Genomic DNA, 22,244 nt, shown 5'->3' on the forward strand with positions numbered 1-22,244 from the left:
ACACACACACACACACACACACACACACACACACACACACACACACACACACACACACACACACACACACACACACACACACACACACACACTTCACAGGCTGGGCATCAAACCTCCTACCTATCTAGTTACATAATCTAGAGAGCACTGTATTAGTCACAAGCACCACAGAAGAAGTCTAACTCTTAAAGGGGCAGAGTGTATTTTTGTCAGGACGATCTCATCTCTGTGCTTCATAGAGAATGTGTCAGTAAAAAGGGAGATCTGTGATCAGTTAAATGTATTCTTTTCAGGGGAAGTTGATACAGCTTCAAGTTCTACAGGCACACACACACGCACACACACACGCACACACACACACACACACACACACACACACACACACACACACACACACACATTTCCCATGTTGGGCTCAAACATCCTATCTATTTACACACTCTAGAAAGCATTGTATTAGTCACAAGTGCCTCAGAAAAAGCCTAACATTAGCAATGCGTAATAGGGCATTAGAACTTTTTGGAAGTCCATTATTTGGAACAAATGATAGTGCGTATCACAGTTTGTGCAACATATGCATTTGTGCTTACAAGACAATGTAATATCACTATGATTGTCACATGTAATTTTATACTTGTCCACTAAGATTTAGATACTGTCCTTCATTACTGTGAAGGACATTGATATTTTTCACATTATGGGATGTTGCACGCATTCTCTATTGTTCATCAGTGGATTATCAAGTAAACTTTCCTACAGTTTCATGTAAGGATAATTGACACTTATATTGTCTCATATTTATAGTATGTGCATTGAAAAAGCAAACATGAAAGACATACATACATGGCACATTGCACTGCAGAATAACACTAATGGACTATGTGAGAATAGGTTAACTAAGCTTGTAACACAATTGCAATTGTAAACCCTGTAGAGCAGATATACATTAAATGACTGAGTTAACTGAGACAACATCATTTTGAAATCAAGATCACCTGTTGGTAAAAGTAATAGAGACAAAGAAACTTTGTACAACCAAAACCAAAAATTAATCCATTGATTTTTTTTTCTATTTTACACTTTGAGCACACCATTTCCAAGCTGAATCATGCTCGCAATAGCAAAGTATTAATGCATGCATGATCATATCTTGAACTTTAGCATTTAGAATAGGAATTAGCAGTACTCTGTGTTGCTCTTTGCCAACTTTCACTCAGAGATCAGTACAAGACAGACTTCACAATAGAAAGCGGGAATGATAATACAGCAGCAGGATAATGATGTGTTATGAAAAGGTATAGCCAACATTTATAGCCACTGGAGTCAGATAAAACATTCTGAAACATTTTGTCTTTCATTTAACTTTGAACATTTAGAGCATTGCAAGAAATACATTAATACCTGAATATTATCTAACCATACTATGTAGGATCATTGGCTCATTGGAGGTTACTAGACTAATGGCTCTGGGGCACTTACAAGCCTAGCCAAGAGTTTATCCCCAGAAATAAACTTCAGTCAGCACCTGTCACCCCTGTCAGTAAGGGACACAGGTGGAATCCCTGGGACAAATTTGTGGTTTCCCATTCACTCATCAAGGTTGCGCTTGAAGAGGGTCAGCAAGGTGCTCTGTTTGACTTGTAAAGGAATTCTGTTCCATTCGATGGGGCAGTCTCTAGGAGACATATCAGTCTCTCCAGCAGTTTTTGTTAATGTCACATATGAGGTTTAGGCCTTACTTTGTAGAAGAGATAAAGATCACCCTGAGCAATCTGTATGATACCAAGTAGAGTGATAGTGATTTGAGCCTGTCTGCATAGGACAGGTGTTGGAGGCCATAAAGTCTCTTTGTGAGGTATTCCAGTGATCTTTCCAGTTGTTGCAGATGTTTGGAGTGGTACATCCCAAATGAGGCATTATACTCCATTATTAGTCTAATGAGGGAGGAGTATAGAGAGGTAATAACCTACTTTTTTTGGATGCAATCCCTTTACTTATGAGATGAACCAAGTAAAAGACTTTTCCGACCACTGCCGTTACATGCTGGTCAAATGTGAGGTTGATATCAACCTGAGTGCCCAGGTCTCTCACCACAGATTGTATGCTTTGATGTGGTAATCAGTAGGGGTCATATTTCTGACAGTTAACATTTAATGGCAGATTTCAGCAAATGTGAATGTATGCATTCATCTTCATTACTCTATTGACTATTGCAATCTATACATCCAACTCTTCAGTTTGTTGAAAAGTAAATTAACCTGAATAAACATAACTAAACATAGGTGTGTGAAGCACAACAGAGTAATGTGACTGAAGGTGATAAAATCACAGGATATTGGCATCCATTTTGTATTTCCATCTAGCTTTAGTTGCATTTGTTGCCAGGCACCAATCATTGTGGAAATGCAGAGATGGAAGATGAATGAATAAGAAGGGAGAAGATAAATAGACAGGAAGTGATGGAGGCAGGGGTAAAGTAGCTTATAAGAGAAGGAGGATAATGGTGGTTCATAATATGTAGCCAACAGGTGCACATAAAATAGTGCACTAAAAACAGTAACACTTAACTAATGGCTGGATTAGAACTGTTGACATTATTCATAAATATATCCATACATGTGAGCATTAGTCCATCCCACCACAAAGGAATTGCTATTTCACAATGTTTAGCTAACACAGTCAAAGCACAGTGACAGCTTATCAAAGCAGAAGGGGTGAGCAGAGAGAGAGAGGGACAGACAGAAACAGATGTAGAGCTGATTAGCAAAATATGTTTTGTTGGATGTGTTGGAACAAATGTATAGTATGCTACTCTTCCTTAATAAATCATCATTAATTGGTCATGCTTTGCAAAATAAAGTGTTTGCTACAGGGACAAATAAGGGATAGGAGAGTGCTACAAACATGAAGACATAAACAGGATAAGGTTGGCTTAAAAAGTCTCCTTTTTGGGACTACAATCAAATTATGTCTTTCTGCACAATTCAAATGGTATGTTAAAAAAAATTGTTGCATATGAAGAGAAATACAGACATTTGCAGTGAAATATATGGTAGGAGTATAAAATGTCATGCATTAGTAAATTTGGCCACAGCTGTAATTGAACCCATGACACTCTGTGAAACCATCAGTCTACAAACAGTAATGATCTCAAAACACTGCATCAGAACTCATAGTTTATTTAATTTGGAGGCCTACAAAGTGTTACATTAACTGTAATACATTATTGCATTTAGTTTGCCTTTACTCTGTATTACCATAGCGGAGTGGGTTTAAGCACATCCTCAAGAAGTAACCTGACCACTGTGGATTAATCTGAAATCATCAGCTTTTATAATAAGAAGTTGAGCAGCATTCACTGACGCTCAGTATTGCTGTGGTATGCCAACCTCCTTGCAAATGATGATGACATAAATTGAAGCCTTTTCCACACAATTTTGACTTTTGAGAGTTACCACACCAGTGATGGGTGACAACAACAGAATAATGTTGTATGGTCAATTGGACCGAATCAAATGTGTTAAGATGGCACATAAGGGAAGTGGAGAGCTATGTATGCAGTGTATTTTTTGTGTGTGACAGGTGCCAATTTTTGATGATTTCTGGGGACAAAGAAGAAGGTTGGGAAAGGTGCTTTGCAATGAGAGGGTCAGGGAGGTTGGTTAGGTTAGAAAGCATGCACAGACATACAGGACATACAAGACAAGAGAGGGATGGTGCTGGAGACAAAAGGTTGAGGGACACATAGATTGGAGATAGGTAAAGGAGATCAGGGGCTCACACATGTCCAGCTTGAAAACTGTGAGAATGTAATCCTTACCCTCAGAACTGCCATCACTGTCTCATGAAGCAGCTCCCTGGCTCAGGTCTGGATGTAGCATCTGTTTTGCAATCTGATGCAGGACCTTTCCAACTGCTGATATGTGAACTGAGGCTCCTCTGAATGATAACCTCCACCAGCCCTATCAGCTCCTGCTGGATGACAAAAAAAACTTCCACTACTACTGCTCGCAGATGATACCATTGCAGTAGCAATCAAGGAAGACCTACCTAATGTAGGTGGAGCAGGTAGGATAGGGCTTGTGGGGGTAACACTGACAGGTTGTGAACCCCAAGTGCTGGGTGTCTCTAGTGCCATCAGTGAAGGTATAGCAGGCTGAGCCACAGTGGTCAGTCTATCTCTCTGTGCTGTTGGTCATTTATTTTCAGCAGCAAGGTATGCAAACAGCAGATTGTTAATAAACTATACCCCGTCCAAAAATAGAGAAAATGTGAAGGGAGACAAAAAAGAGATAATTAGATACACTGCATGTCACAGTACAGTATTTTTCAATAAATTTTATTTGGCAATACATAAACAATTATGATAGTTTATTATTGGACACCTTTGCCACATCCATATATGAAGGAAAGGTATTTATTTGTCATAAAATAAACAAATCTCACTGCTATGATATAAAAAGAACAGCCTTTATTTCCCTAGAACCAATATAAAGTATGTATTCAAATGTAATAATTGCAATTACCATAATTTGTTTTTTTCTGACATATTGTAGCTGTTAATATTTTATAAATGTTTATCAAGTAATACAAAGTAATTGTTACTTCTGGTTATTGAACACACAGACAGTTAGACTGCTGTTCTCATTGTCTAATGCAAGCAACAATACTTATTGGAAAAAAAATGCAAGATTGAGATGATGGTTGAGGTATGTCTGCTGAAAATGATAGTGCCTGAGGGAATGAAAATAAATTTATGGCTTGAAATTGGACCTGTGTAATACTTACCTCTGTGGCAAGTTAATGTCTCTTGGTGTGCCTCATCATTTGCAACAGTTTCCTCTGCAGCTGTACAGTACAAAAAGAAAAAAAATCATATATGGAAGTATGAGTACCTATGTTATCTGGCTAGATCATTCATGCCATATCAGTGGGTTGGTATACTTTGACAACTGAGGGGTGTTCGCAATTCAGCCTCCAATTGGCTTAGGAGGGTCTTGCCTGCACTTCTTAAGGTAACTATAGTGATAATGGTGTTGTTCCCCAGTGTGTAGAATGCCAGTTGCATTGAAGACAGCCTTGTCTAAGCCCTTTCAAGCCTCAGTCTTATACTAAGACCAGGTATAATTCCACTGCAGCAGCCAACAACTGTAATGCTTAACAAGGAGTGCCACAAATATCATGGATTCTTTGGCACCCCACCTTTGTGCTCCACGTCTAATGCCAATCTCTCCCTCACCCACCAAGCAAAGTATGTCTGAACTGATGTACCATTTAGATCTTGTGGGTAACAGTTTGTACACAAGGACACAGTACCTTGTCAACTACATTTGCACAGTTGAAATCAGATGGATTCCTTGGCAGACACATTGGCAGTATTCACACCAAGTAGCAGTAAAGTTGCAAAACATGGCAATGAGGTTTGCCATGTGTGATGTCAACCTATTGACCCAGGTCACAGTGTTCAACAATGGAATTCGTAAAGGCATGCTTTTATTTTTTGCAGTTTGAAAGGACATAGAGGATGAATTGTGACATGTTGTGATGCTGGGGCTTGCACAGTGTTAAAATATTGTTATACTAGCTGGGAATCAAACACATGGGAGAAAATATACAAAAATTGAAAGTTAACATATTAATTTACATTGCCACAGGAGGGCTACCTTCTCAGCATAGAAATACAGCTTGATTGGTTTCATTGCCACAGGAGGGCTACCTTTTCAGCATAGAAATACAACTTGATTGTAGATACACTTCAGAGAAGATTGGAGAAGATTGTATGTGCGTAATTTTAAATAGCCCAGGAATGCATTTTTAAGTAAAAGTCAATATTTATGTTCATAAATATATTTCAGATGGATGCAGTTGTATGAGCTAAGTAATACAAGCTGGGGCATGTTACATACCTACTTCACAAGACATACCTGTCCTAAACATGTAGGTAGGATATGTGATGAGTCATGATGATTATAACAAAGTATTGCACCCATTATATAGAAGCAAGTGAATTTTAAATATCATTGTCATGTTTAAGAAATAGGACAAACATTTGTTTCAGGATATATGTGAGGCATTAATGATATATGCTAAATAGAAAAGTTTACATTTGTAAGCATTACTGATGCATTTCTTGCAAGAAACATGTTTAATCTTATTAATTTTTTACAGTCCTAATCAGAATGTGAAAAATGGGATTGTTTGACCTCTTGTCAAAGTATCATTGAGCTGGATTTGAATCCTTGATCAGCTGTGCCCTTTATCTACACTCACTGCACTTACTTCTTGTACCACAGAGAGAGACGTGTGAAAGATGGAACCTCATCACTCAATACTATTCAGAGTGCTGAGGAACACACTGTTACAATGAGTGTTTGCACTATATAAAGCAGCCAAAACTGAAATTTTCACTTTTTTCCTTAGGTAGTGAACCGTGTTTGCATACTGCTAAGCAGATAGCAAATGCAAATTAAAATGACAAAAAAAAAAGATTAATTCAGAATAATAGCAATGAGATCCCTAAACAGGATTCAAACAATGTTGCATGCACCTTATTTCTCTCAATTCACTTCAGTTACACCTTGTGTCACAGAACTGGACATCTGTCAGGTGCATTCTCTGCAGTAAGCACTATTTATATTTCAGAGGGCCTTACAAAGGCACCACACACATTTGTTCTACATAAGGTAGCCTAAGCTAAATTTTTCATTTTTTTCTTTGGGCAGTGAACTGTATTTGTTCACTGCTGAGTGGAGAGTAAATGGAAAAGGCATTACAAAAAATATATGATAGAGAACAAAGCTGACAGTAAATTAAATGCAACCAGTGGGTATATGTATCAATGACTGCAGCAAGAAATGACTGCAGCAAGAGGAGCATTCAAGTGACACATTCATCCTTTTCACATGTCATTGCAACATCAGAAATGTACTTTGTAGAACAATTATTAGACGTAGTTAGTAATAAATAATGTGAAAGTGGACAGAAAGAAGCTATCAAGATGTCAGTAATAGTGACAACAGTTGCTTTTTAAACAAGAACACAATGGTTTCACAAACATGATTAAATATGTATTCAGAACATCTTCTATACAATTGTCAGTTAAGCAGATTCAAGCCATGCATCAGCCGTTCTTTTTCTGTAAACTCACTGCATTTATTTTTTGTGCCTCAGAGAGTTTTCTGATAGATGTATTTGATTCCCTGAGTATTATCAAGAACATAGACAGCTGTGCAATGGCACCGGGCTGGTTTGCATTACATAAGACAGCTGAAACTACATTTTTCACTTTTTTCCTTAAGCATGTAAGTTAATTTAATGCTGCCAAGTGGTACATGAATGCAGAATGCAATGTTTATCAGAAGCATGGAAACAGCTTTTTGGCAATAACAACCTGAAGACACAAGAAATGATTCACAGTGTATCTAGCAATGAGAACAGTTACTAGTGCGTTACACTGATGCATTCAGTCTTCTCACATCTCCTTGCCACATCAGTATTATCATGTATATGTCACAATATCAGGATTTTAGCTAATGCCTTTAGAATGGATAAGGGCATAGGGAATAGAAGAAATTATTTCATTGTTCACACAGCACACATAATTAATATTGACATAACTTCAAAGTATGACAGTACCAAGACCACTAAAGCACAGAAAAGTGAAGCTGGCAGACAGACAAATTGGATTTTACACTCTGAATCACGTGCAAACCATTTATTCATCACCAAATCACAAAATAATAATCAACAGATAAAACCATAATCATTAAGCACTTTTCGTCCTAGTGATCATGACTCCATCAGAATTATTTTGTGCCTATTTATTTGGTTGCCAGCTTCACTTTTCTATGTTTTAATAATTTCAAAGGACTTATCTGACTGACACTTCTACTCAGTGCTGATTTGGTAGGCTATGGAGCCATAGTCCTGGATGTAGTCATGAGGAGAGCTCATTCAGCAGACATCAATCACATTCAGGTAGCACCTCAATTTCTAGCTAGGACCATGGAAGTAGCAGTACATCTCATGGAAGAAGTGGTTCTTGTGGTCAGGGGCAATCACGCTGGGCTGACTACTCTACCATGCATGGCTCATACCTGTCTGAGATGCCAGGATGTAGTGCTGTAGCAGTGCTTGATTGTGTTCATGTAGACACACACACATTAAAAAAAAAATATATTCACTTCCCCATACCAACTCACACACATGCAAACTATACAGACCATACTGTTGAGTGCTACACATCTGTTGCTACTGGCCCTAAACACTGTATACTCTGACAGATACATGTGTTTCTTACTTGCACACACTCACTTCTTTTGTGTCAACCTTGCCGTCCTATCCCCCACCCTGTGCAAATGATTATGACTGTGCCCTGTCATTTGCATGTGTCTTTGTGACTTAGGGTTGCATATATGGGCTTCCATATTCACATGCTTGCACTTATCAATATGTATTGCAGAAGAAACGTTGATTTCTCATTCCCACTCATTTGTGAATAATTCCTTCTATAAATGTTGAACCACTTTGTATTTTGGTTAGTACTGTCATTACAGCAGTGGAAGCATTAGGTACATCAGTCTTGCTTCTTGGTACAGATGTGCAAATGGCGGCATATTTGACCTGCTCCATGTTTTATAGATGGTGGCCTATTGAAATGCTTGATGCACAGTATTTGTTCTAATACATAAATGTATAAAACCTGACATAAAAGATATTACTGACACAACTGTACACCTCAGACAAATGCTTTGCTTAGGGACATTTACATATTTTCATATGAGAGTAATCAGTTACATAATAATCAGTTATATAACTTTTTTCTTTACAGATTCTGCACTTACCTTGTCATTACTGCACATACAAATTGTGTCCTTTGGGGTTGTCCCTGTTTGATGTTATCATAACATAGCCATTGCATGGTTAAATAAAGGTTGTGGAGTCTGACGAGCATAAGTTTGGCTATTTGTATGTGGGTGAGATCTTAGGCTTTGACCTAGGTAGTGATTGTGTGTGCTAGCCTTCATTTGCCTCTTACCCAGAGCCAGGGCATAATGTGCACACCTCTATCTGCCAGCACCATCTACAGCTGGTGGTTCTCCCTCAGACCCCTCATCTGTACCTGCTGCTGCTGTTGGCCCTGCCTGTGGTTCTTGAAACTGTGATTCTGCCCTTGCTTTCCTTGTTCAAGCCATTTCCTGAGAATTACTTTGTGTATCATGGCACAGACTGTAAATATTTTATCAGAGGTGCCTGGATTGTACTGCAGTGGTCTCCCCTGAGATATATAGATACTGGAAACATGTTTTGAAGAAACTAAACACATATTCTGTGATATTTCTAATATGAGCGTGAGCCTCACTGTATCCTTGCTAAGTGGGGTTGTGTGGATTTCTCATGGGTGTCATGATCCAGGGCTCCAGTGCATAACCTACATTCTCCACTAGATTCCCTTGATGAATGTCACCCTTAGCAAACAAGCTCACAAGTGTGCCATATGCGCCGGTCATGGAAACTGCCTGAGTTATTTGTACAGACATTGTCAATGATCCCTTGGGCATTACAGACAACTTGACAGTTTATAGAGTGGAAACATTTTCTGTTGCAGTACCTCCTTCCCTATTCACTCAGTAGGGCTTTTATTTTAATGTGTGTGCAATCTAAAATTGCTGCATAAGAAACAGATGTGATCTCTTGCACGTAGTAGCATTACATTCAAAAACTGATGTAATATTCTAGAGGCTGATGCCTGTGACACCCCTAATATGTCCCCTGTGGGTCACTGGAAAATACCAGTAGCTAGTATATGTAATGCTGTACATACCTATGTTTCTACTTGGATGGGTTCTCCACGATTTCCCTTGGGCTTGAGGGGGTGGCAGAGGTTGCATATTTCCTCCAGTGTTTTCCTGTCTGCCCTGTATCTTTCAGCAATTCTGTGTCATGCAGTCCATGATAAGTCAAACAGGGGATAAAACACCCTTCTTCTTGCCCAAGGTCTAGCAGTAGCAGCAGCACTCTGATTTAAAGCCAATTACACATACAGCATACTATTAACAGAAGTAGCTAATAACTTGTTTTTTTTTCCTAAGTGTAATCATGCCTATATTCCAAAGCATTTTGGTGTACAGAACAAAAGCTTACACTGAGTACACACAACTGCTTTCTAGCTTCCTGAATAGCTCTGCTATGTTGGATTAGTTAAATATCATGCATTTTGTATATTTAAGCTTACATTAGCATATTCTGCTGTTTCCCTTTGTTTTACATCTCTGCATGTCCTGAAGAGCCAACTTAATGAATACTAAATAGCACATTGTCATGTAGTTGTTAATGACCCCAAATCTTTTAAATGGTTCACCAAAATTTCACCCCTTCCTATTTTTAGTAAGCACATACAGAAAGCTCATCTTTGGGAAGATGCTTTCTTCAAGTTTTATTTACAGTCCAAAATGTGTGTGTGTGTGTGTGTGTGTGTGTGTGTGTGTGTGTGTGTGTGTGTGTGTGTGTGTTTATGGCAATCTGTCATATTTTAGCACATTTATGAAAATAATAACAACATGGATGGAGGCAGAGAAGATGAATCATACATGCATTGCCTGCATAATATATGTAGTAACAAAGTTATCCAATGAAACAGAGACTTACTTGGTACACATCCATATAAGTATAGGTTTACAGAATATCAGCAGAACATTAATAGTCTACATAACTTCACAGCTTATTTATAGCATTCATTAAAGTTAAATACCTGACATAAACAATTGTTTTTGTTTGTTAAGCAGAACTATAGAGTTACTACAAATCTATTAATACATATTCTACAAACAAGATATTTACTTAACGTTTTGTGCCAACTTTTGCAGTTTATATGATTTTTCTTAATGTTTCTTAAATTAAAGTCTCACAGTTATTCAATTCATACTTCAAAATGTGCACCTGATGACTCTAAGCAATAAAATGTCAGTGATAATACATCTTCCTATATTAGAAGAATAAATTAATATTATGCACCTTATTAAATGTCTCTTGACATCCTCTAACAGACACATTCATCTGCGATGCCAGCCACCATTCTGAGCAACCTTCCACAAATAACTGACCAGTTTATTAGAATAGGAGTATAGCTATGATCTCTAGCATATACTATCCAGGCACCCAAACTCAGAATTTTCAGTCCATTCACCCTATCACACACATGTACATATGCACACACACATGCATGCACAAACACACACACACATATAAACACTTCATGAAATTCACCATTGAGTCTATTTCTGAACTCTACAAAAATAAAGTGACCCCAAATATAAATAATCCCAATATTATATACTCCCTCTTCCATTATATTTGGTTCATTTAATTCCAAGCTATACAACTCCATTGCAATAATTTTATTTCCTTCTATCCTTGCATGTGATGCTATAAATCCATAAAGTAATTGTGTTGCCTTTTTCTAGACAATTGTTATATAAAGTTTCCTCTAACCATTATACTGTTTTAATATATCTTGCTTTCTTTCAGGGGATTTCAAGCCAAATATCTCATCTGTCCAATTATTTGTTTCATCTTTGGTTTCCATTTGTAATTTCCATGTTTTGTATGTATGTGTGTGTGTGTGTGTGTGTGTGTGTGTGTGTGTGTGTGTGTGTGTGTGTGTGTGCACCTTTATTCTGTAACACTGTCTGATCTCCTATTTTGTGTTCCCCAGCAGTGGAAATGAAGGTGTTAATCAGTATTTTTTTTTTCCTGGGAAATTATCATCCTATTCATTACTATTCAATACTTATTGCCCTCTGGTTTGTATGCTCATATTAAACCTGCTATTAATAGAGATGTCATCATATTCCGATCTATCCTGTCAATGTAGATCTATAGCCAGGTCTTCACTGGAAGATAGATATATTAAATCTGAGACCAATTTTCATCCTTAAGTTTTTCTGTTAGAAATAATATTAACAATGAACCAAAAACTGGGAAAGGAAGGCATTTTGGATGTTCCAGCATGTTTTTGTTTTTGTTTTACACAGAAGGGATGCGAAAGATGTTTCACTAAATGTGTCAGTGATTTATTGTTAAATACTTCTCAAACTTCACACTTCAAATATTGAAGTTATTCAAATATTTCTCTATTGCAAAGGACCCCTAAATAAAATAATTGGCAAAACTGATACAGATATGATGTCATTGCCGCGGTGGTACAGCGGTAGCGTTGTTGCCTCACAGCAAGAGGTTCTCTTGTTCGATTCATGGCTGGAGTGCCTTCTGTGTGGAGTCTGCATGCCCTCTGCGCAGTCGAGAGGCCTCCAAAAGACATGCGTGAATGGGCGTGCCTTCGTTGAAGTTTGGGCGTCAGGCTGGCAACTTGGCGCCATAAAAAATCTACTGCCAATCATTAGCTGACCGGAGTTCCGCTGTGGCAACCCCTAACCAGGAAAAGCGAAAAAGACAAACAAACATGATTATACCTTGTAGCTAAATTATCAGATAATTATCAAGCACAAGAAAGCCTCTAATGAGAACTATAAACCATTCCTAGCTGAGACTGGAAAGGAAAATTTAAATAAATAAAGTACCAGAAAAGCTGTATAAGACATGAATATCATAGACCAAGAAGTATTTAGAAGACTTACTTTTAAACAGACTATATTAAGTCCTTGAGACAGACTGTCTTTGTACTCTTTATTGTGTTAAACAAACTAGTAATTATTTTCATATCTTCATATTTCAGCCTAACTTCAGAATGGTATTCTGCTGTGTAATGCCTATAAAGTAAAACTGACTTCTGAGAAAAAGCAATTTTTTGTTCCAGTCTGCTCAACCGCTCAGACAGTAATCATCATCAGTAATGCAATCTCACTGGATGAAAAACCTCAAAATAGTCCAGCAACAATATTTTATGTAGCAAGTTGCAATTCCCCACTGGGATTTAATGCAAAAGCATTGCAAATATCACTACAGTTAAATAAAGACAGGCGCTGTTTTTCCAACAGATTACTTCAAGAAAGTCAATCAAGTTTAATCTCCATCTTAAACCTATCAGTGCTACTTGGAAGGCTCCACCCAAAGTGATACTGACCTCGAATGTGGGTATCTTCTGACCCTCTTTATCCTCTAGAATACCACAGAGGATAAATATCTTTCAAACATTTACCATGGTTTATTCGTATTCTTCACCACCTGCTGGACTGATTAAGACAGACTATGAAAAACCTCTTAGTTTTGAGTTTCCTATTGGTCCTTACAGACATTTTCTGTTCACTTTCCTTTTTCCCTCTTTCCTTGCTGTGCCCTACAGCTTAAAATTCATACTGATTGCTTTGCCTTAAATAATTGGGCAAACAGATATAATCACTGTTCTTAAAAGTCTTGTGTACAACTAGAAGAAGAAAAGTTTATTAATGCATTAAACAAAGCTATCAGTTTCTTCAGTTCCACTGCCAGAATAGCTCCATTGCTTCTGACTTAAATTTGAGTAGAAACTCAATATATACACTTACAGTACCTGATCAAAACTTTTCCACTCCCTCATTCCTTTATACTGACACTATGAGCAGTAGATATGACAAAACAAAAATGCAGAGAATAGATGACAAAGTCATCAGCATCAAATGTAATCTGCAAGTACAATGGTGATATTAAAGGGTCTATATTATAAATATCAAAGACTAAAAATGTCAACTCACCTTTAGTTGACACAGAAATCTCAAACCTGCAGTTCATTGAACAGCGAAATCGCCAGAAATCGGTAGGCCAAGAACAAACACCACAAAAAAATAAACACTTTTAAGTGGGGGGCTTCACCCCCCAACATGGGGGGCTGTGCCCCCACACCCCCTAACTAAATTTCTAACTCTGAGATCGCACTACAGTTGGTGAAATGGCAGATGTAATGGAACGGCCAACTGATTTCTTTCCCTTGGAAAGAAATCGATGATTTGGCTGTTTGATGAACTGCAGCTTTGACATTTCCATGTCGACTAAAGGTGAGTGGATGTTTTCAGACTTCGAACATATGATATAGACCCATATTAAAATGTACTCTGCTGCATACTACTAGTGTATTGACATTGTACCCAGATATGTTACACACGCACACACACACACAAACACGTGTGTTCATGGTGATAAGTGGAAAAAAGTTGCTAAAGTGTTTGTGTATACTGTGTATTTGCAATATAGGCACTGCCATTTTAAGGCTAATATATGGTGCTGTCCTTTTAATACTATACATACCCTATAGCACATTGCATTTCAGCAATACAGTTCAGTTAATCTGGAATGCTTAAAAATGTAAAAAATAATTTCTGTTGAGCTGTCATGTTGTGGAAAGGAAAAAAAAAACATTACCTGTCTGGCTAAACTGATGCTTTATCCTGACATTTCTAAATCTGGAAATGAGCATTACTGGGTAGCCGTAATTATTCACTCTGACATGATGTTAGAACTGAGATCTTCTCAATGAATGAAAACAGAAACATGTCTTTATCTATTACAAAACCATTCAAACCACTTTCAGTGAACCCAGAAGCTCTGAGTTGAATTTTTTTACTGATAGAAGGTTGTTTTACCTTACAATGCCCTTATTTTACCAAATTTGAACCATTCAGCCCAGAAAAGCAAATTTCTTTGGCAATGACAACCTTTAACCAACCAGATTTTGTTTCATCAAAAATATTTGGATAGCCTGCCTGGAGACGTAGGTTTGCATGATGTCATGTGGTGCCCAAATTAAATAAAAAAACAGGGGAAATTTGAGTAGGAACAGTACTGTACTCTATGAGGCATGAAGCAGAGGCCATATGTAGTACCTTTTTCATTTGCAGAGGGTCAGAGTGTTACATATGAGTTAGTTATTAACATATTCACTGCATTTTGTGCCAAAAAGAAATATAATACTGAAATGGGCATGCTTCCATGGAGGCGTACAAGCAAAGGGTGGATATATTGAACCTTTTGTTAGACAACTGTAAGAACTCTTTGAAAAGTGTGGGTTTAATGGCACAAATGAACAACAGATATGAGAAATAATTTTGATACAGCTGCCTAATGTAGAAATATTTCAGAAATTACAACCAGAAGTTAATCTAACTTTAGAAAAGGCAATATAAATCACCAGAGAGGCAGAATTTGTTAGACGGAAAACTATTAATTTAAACATGGCAGATGATGTGCATGAAGTAAAATCCACAATTAATGGCAAATTCAATAGAGATCTAATTCTGGTCAAACCAAATGAATGTCCAAGAATTAGAGTGAGTGTGTAATTAGTATATGCACAAGGTGTAACTGCTGCCATAGTGAATCAGAGCGGTGTGCTGCATGTGGTACGATGTGTATTGGCCTAATAATAGCATTGTCTTATTGTGTTGTATTACTTGGCATTATGGATCTCACCGGGATTTTACAAGGCCTTTCTGCTGATAAAGACAATTTGGATGTTTTTGGCTTACAGCCACCCAATTCTAGTGGTCTCACTACTGATATGGTAGATGCCAAACATCTTTGTGGTGTATTATTTCAGAAATTGCCAAGAATATGAGTACACTAAGGGCCAATATTTGGCACCTAAAATTGTTCAAAGCTTATAAACTCAAAAATATAACACCACAAGGTTTAAGACACTAGGGTGTGCTCTAATGGAATACTTTGTTGCACTGAGGAAGGCTTGAATCTTCAGCCGAAACCGGTTTGCTAATTTACATGGAGTTTGCCACAATAAAGCCTTTATTTATTTTAACCTTTTCTTTGTGCTGGATTACTTTTTGACACTACGGATCGATTTGATACAATCCGTGCACTCAGTCTACCTTGCTCAGTCTTGGTTTATTCCATAAACATATAACATTGGACCATAACTCTTAACTTGATCAAGAGCAGAAATGCTAAATATTAAATTCTATTAAAATTGCATCCAGTGGCAGCTGGTGACTTCAAATCAAAGGGGGGCTGCAGGAGACATTTAAATGGGTGCGGTCAATGGGAAGGAGTGCGGCCAACTAGAAAGGGGAGGACCTATGCTCAAAACCACAAAAACTGTAACTTTTATTAAATACGCTGCCCTGGGTGTCAGACCATCATTATGAGAGTCCAATCAAGACAAAATGAAGTGTAGAAGAAAAAAAAATATTTCATTGAATTGGCTGCATGACAGCTTACTTAATATCTAGATGGAAACAAAAAGGTTGTGAGGCATGAAAAAATAAATTACTTTTTAAATACATTACTGGAATGCTAGTCAAAATGAAGTATAAGAAAAACAAGCAGCACTCAACTCAAACCCTTCTCCTTGCACTGCAGTTCTAATTATAATTTATATTCAGCTTTATTAAAGTACCAAGTAACATGCTGAAAGTAGCAATCTCTGTGATACTCCCACTTGTAAAAATGTTTCTTATCCAAAAAAGACCTGCTGCCTGACAGCTATCTCTGGGTTGGGAGGGTGGCCTAATGGTTAAGGTGTTTGCCTTACAAACACAGGTAAAGGGATTGAGTCTCACAAGGGATAATTGGCTAGGCTTACAATGGCTCACAAGGGCAGTTAGTCTAGTACTAACTTATGAACCTAAACAAATATACTTGTTTCATGGGGAAAACATGATCAAAGTAAAAAATGAAAAGCAAACAAGAAACAAGCTCAAAATCCATTGCTTAAAGGATTATTGCACAGGTTATGGACCATACATGATAGATTGGCATTCTGTTTAGTTTACAGGTAAGCCTGCAAAGATGACTGCAAGTCTCGAACAAGTGTAATGAGCTTCTTAAAATAATGTAATCCTGTCCTTTATTACAAATACTGTCATATGCATTTCAATACCCAAGGCTTATACGTTATCTAGTCAGGAAAGTATTCTCTGCATGGCAACAACAGAAAGTCTTTCAATGTTGGCAGTTCTTTAACAGTATGCTTATTAAAGATTACTTGCATCTTGCAATCTCAGACAAGCTTACCTGATGGTTATTAAAGCATTGCTACTTAAACACAGATCAACAGAAACTTTCTGAATAATAATAAGCATACATCAACAGTATAAAAATATGACAGAAACCAGAACATTCTGCAAAATCAAGGACAGATGAAAAGCCACTGTAGTACTTGTGTCCACCTTGGATGGGGAGATACTCTGCACAGTTACACTGCATAACTGCTCCTTGCCTTGCTTGGACACATCCAGAGTCACTACATGGGGGAGTGGGGTGCAACACGTATGTCACAATTTGAAATATCTCTTGCTGACTGTGATGGCCCTGACACATTTGTCATACCTCTCAACCTCAGAGCAAGACATCTGGACAAAGCCATACACAGAAGTGGAACAAAGGCCCAAAAATAAGGACACATTTTAAATATTGCTCTTATAAACTTAGAAAGATAATAGAATAGTAGGTCTTGCATTAGTATGAATTTTCTGAAGGGTATGAAGTCTTAAACTCAAATGTCTGTCATTATTTTCTAACTTCAGTCTTTAATGATTTGCCACTAATTTGCAAAAAAAACACAATTTTATGAAAAATGGACCAATAATGTGATGCAAAAATATAAAATAGCCACACAATACAGCTGGGAACCTATCAAAGAAGGGACACTTTTTTAATATTAGTACTGCTAACTTGAGCAGCTGATAAAATAAAATAATCTGCATACATTTCTGAAATAAAAGTAATCTATAACTCTGATTATTACAGTTATTTATTAATTGTAAACCCTCCATGTTTTCTTCCAAAATTGCCATTTTGTGGAGGGATTATTAGGGGAAGAGCAATATTTTGATACAAAATCGGGGACAGATGAGAGGTTTGGATATGCCTAATTCTATAAAGCAATTTATTTGCACATACCTCTCAACTTGTTAATGCAGGAAATTTGGACAATGCCAAATATATTGGGGGAACATATAAACAGTACTAAAAATTGCTCTTGTATAAACTGACAGTTGATAGAATATAACATGTCTTGCTTTAGCATGCATTTTTCTGAAGGTTATGAAGTCTGAAACTCAGTGCCTGTCATTAATTAGTGACTTAATTCCTAAATGATTTGCCAGAAAGCCACATATATTATGAGAAACAAACCAAAAATAAGAACCAAAAATCTATTCCTTCTGAGAAAATCTGGACAGTTGAGAGGTATAGTTCAGCTGGGGCTGACTTTGAGTTTTTCACCCTTCCCCCTCACAAAATCATGGTCAAATGGAGCCTCCCCCCTGCAGCCATTCCAATGAACCATTACTTGGCTATTTCACCCCATTTACCATAAACACTAATGTGCATACTGCTTTACTTCTACGATGATTTGGACTTCATTTGAAAGTTTTATTTTGCATTTTACAGCACAAACACTAAGACATCTGCTAAACAAAGCAATGCAGTCTCACAACGAAAACAGACTTAGCATTAAAACTTCTCTGCCCTTGAAACTCACATTCATTGAAACAGCATTGAAACCCACATTAAAAAAAATACATTTTGTCAGTGGCAGATAAAGATTAACTTTAGGCTGTTTTCAAATCATAGGCCCTTGCACACGAACCATACATGTGCTGTTTGATACACCTTCCTGATTGTATTAAATTATATTCCTTGTACAATACAGTACAGTTGTTAGAGGGCATTTTAAATGTATTGTTTTGAACATTTTTCCAGTAAACAATGAAACAAAATGCATGCACCAGTAATAACAAAACTGCCCAATTCAGAACATGTTTCCAGTAAACAATGAAACAAAATGCATGCACCAATAATAACAAAACTCCCCAATTCAGAAAATTTTTCCAGTAAACAATGAAACAAAATGCATGTACCAATAATGACAAAACTGCCCAATTCAGAACATTTCCATCATAAAAGTCTACTCAAACTTCTACAGTCCACCAGTATCAATAAATATGCACAATCTCTGAAGAAGTAAAAGTCATCTAAATAATTCCACATTAAAGACATCTGTAACTAATAAAGAGGTTGCTGCTAGCAAACAACATTATATTTTATTGTTTCATCTACAAATAAAGTGCCTGTTACCCTTGAGGACTAAATTGCCTATGTTGCATTAAAAATGATAAGCTAGTAATATTGCAATTGGGAATGGATGGCAAACTGATAACAGGTTCATAGTTACTAGGTATCTTTGCCAAAAAGGACTGCAGCATCTACCCCCTGTACAACACAGTACAGCATCAGAAATGCATCTATTTATTGTGGGAGTAGAACCCACAGCCTTCTTGTGCTATTAACAATGCGAGCAGACATAGCATAAGCAGCACTAAACTTTTGTTCCCCTGCAGCTCTCAGCTTCTTGTAAAATTTACTTGACACTCAGCTGTATCTCTGAACTTTGCAGCACAAGAAATCTGGAAAAAGCCAAAATTTATTGGGGGGGGGCAAAAGCCCAAAAACCAGGGACACATTTTAAACATTGCTTGTATAATGTTGGAAAGTTGCTAGAATAAAATGTTGTGTTGCCACCATACATTTTACTGCCAAGTATTGAACCCAAGACCCTGTGCAAAGCAGTCATAGCAACATATTACTATGTCAAATCAGCTGCTTTGTGAAAAAGAGGAAGAATGAAACTTAAATGGCTACCATTTAGTGAATTCAGTTCTCACCGTAGCTGTCAACCTCTTAGCACAAAACACCTGAACAAAGCCAATAATGGGGGAATACAGCCCCCAAACATATTCACTGAATTCAGTTCTCACCATAGCTCTCAGCCTCTTAGCAAACAACACGTAGACAAAGCCAGTAATGGGAGAATACAGCCCCCAAACATATTCAGTGAATTAAATTCTCACCATACCTCTCAACCTTAGCACAAAAAACCTGGATGAAGCCAATAATGGGGGAATACAGTCCCAAAAATAGGGACACATTTCAAATACCCATGTTATAAACTTAGAAAATTGCTGGAATAAAAGGTTTTGTGTTACCATGCACTTTCTGAAGAATGTGAAGTCTGAAATTCAAATGCCTGTTATTTTTATTTATTTAACATTTGTTAACCAGGAAGGTCTGACTTGGAACAAAAGCCAATGCACCCCAGGCAAGAATCAAACCAGAGAATCTGTAGCTCTCAGGCTACAATGCTACCAGAGCACCACTGCACTTCTGGTTATGCAAGGTAACAAAAATAGAGAAACCACAGATTTTACTAGGAAAAGAACAGAACAAATATGAGGCAAAAATCTGCAAATTTTTTTTTACAAATGGTGATGGGTAGGGAATTCAGGCCCTTGCCACCTGCAACCAAGGTACAGGTTTCAAGCCTGGGGTATTCTTTACCCACCACCATGTGTTCTCTCTAGCCACCAGTATATAGCAACTGGGGAATTTCACGCACACACATGTAATAATATACTTACATAGGTCCAGGGCCTTCCTTCCTGCATAGCTCCATATATCCACTTGATAAGCTCCTGCGATTCCGTGGTGACGTCCTTCCTTCCTGCAAGAGCAGGCCAGCCTGCGGATGTTGCAGTCCGATCCATTTCTAGTCTATGCAGTTGTAACTAACTTTATAGACTTCTGGGATGCTCTTGACTGCTGTGTTTCTAATCCAGACTGCTGCTGAATCAGTCCAGAGCTCTGCGCATGCTCCGGACTGGTTCAACAGCAGTCTGGATGTCAGAAATGCCGCTAGCACGCATGCGCAAAGGTCTGCAATTTTTTGTTTAGTTTTTTTCTTCTTTCTTCTAAAGCTGGGGTCTTTCTTCTTTCTTTTACAGGTGGGGGGGGGGCTGCAGTCCTGCAGTCCAATAGCACGGGCCACCCCTGATTGCATCTTAGTCTCAACATTGACATGTATTTTCTTGGAAATCTTTATATAGATTTTCTTAACTTCAAACAGAATGTCCAAAACAAATAAAAACAGCAGAATTAAATACTAGAGGTGCAACAAGATTTGTAATGCAGATTGAAGGCATGCATTTTTTGACTGTCCTTCTTTGAAACATTTTTGGAATTGCATAGAAGATTGGATTCTTTTTCTTTAACTAGGTATTTAGTTCTATTTAATATAAATTGGTAATCACAAGTTGTATAATGAGAATCTTTACCTGCCCTGAACCATTTTGTCAGTGTCAAGGAAAAGTATCACTAAGTGTTGAAGATAATTTTCTCTGTCATCCTTTGAAGACTGTTTATGTTCCTTAAAAGAAGTAGCCTTAATTGAGACTAAAATAAAGGAAAGTAGATTATTTCTTAAGACAATTGTTAAGAACCATTGGGCAAAAGTATAATCTCTGATTGATTTATTTCAGCAGAACTCTACCTCCTGAATTTGTTTCTCAAAATATTTATTTTTATATAGCATATATCGTTACTATACTGAACTTTACTCTCTGGTGTACAAAGTCTGTTTTAGTTATTATCTCACAGGTATGTTGTATATAGTTTGTTTCCCCTAGGAAAAAAGAGAATGTTCTTTTCTTTACAATTATATTGTTGCTATTTACAACTAGAAATGTATTTCTGTTTATATGTTAAAACATAAAATATATTTTTTATGAAAAAAAAGAAATATAAATAGCAAACTGTTTTTTTTTACATTGGTAGTGTTCATTTGATACTAGGTATTAAATAGAAGTTTGCAAATCATAATAAACATGGTAACTATTAATTTTGTAGTACTTTGTAACCAGATTACAATAACACAGACCACTCAAGGTGCGCATATACTGTCAGCATTATTTTGTTCATCCATATGTGAGCTATCCTCTGATGCTATGCAGTGAAGTCTGTTACTTGATTGTTGAGATATTTTGAAAAATGTGAACATTATGGCAATATAAATACACAGTATAAGGGCAAATCATACTTCTTAAGCACCAGTAAACAGACATCAAATATCAGTGCAGTTGTGTCGTATATTATATAAGCTTTAAGATTAAATCTTTCAATAGCTTGTATTTGCATGGTTTTAAAATCCTTAACTCAGACATGAACAGGCTATAGTAGATGTCTAGTGACATAGGTAGGATGTTACTGCAGAAGTGCCTAAAGCATTAAAGCTCAGAGTTGCAGCTGTTCATTAAAAACTAATTTTACCTACAGTAGAAGACATATAAATGCTTGCTAATTAATGCTAAACTGTTTTCTATACTGGACACTTCCAGTAGGTTCTGACAAACACCTATGACATATATTTATGCGTACAGTAACCTTCCAGTTTAATACTCTACATAATATAAGACTAACCTTTCCTTCTTTTCTCCAGCCTTCTTTCTTCCTCACCATCTCTCTCC

Source organism: Protopterus annectens, chromosome 14.part0 (genome assembly GCF_019279795.1).
Source record: "Protopterus annectens isolate FY-2018-M chromosome 14.part0, PAN1.0, whole genome shotgun sequence".
NCBI lineage: Eukaryota > Metazoa > Chordata > Ceratodontiformes > Protopteridae > Protopterus > Protopterus annectens.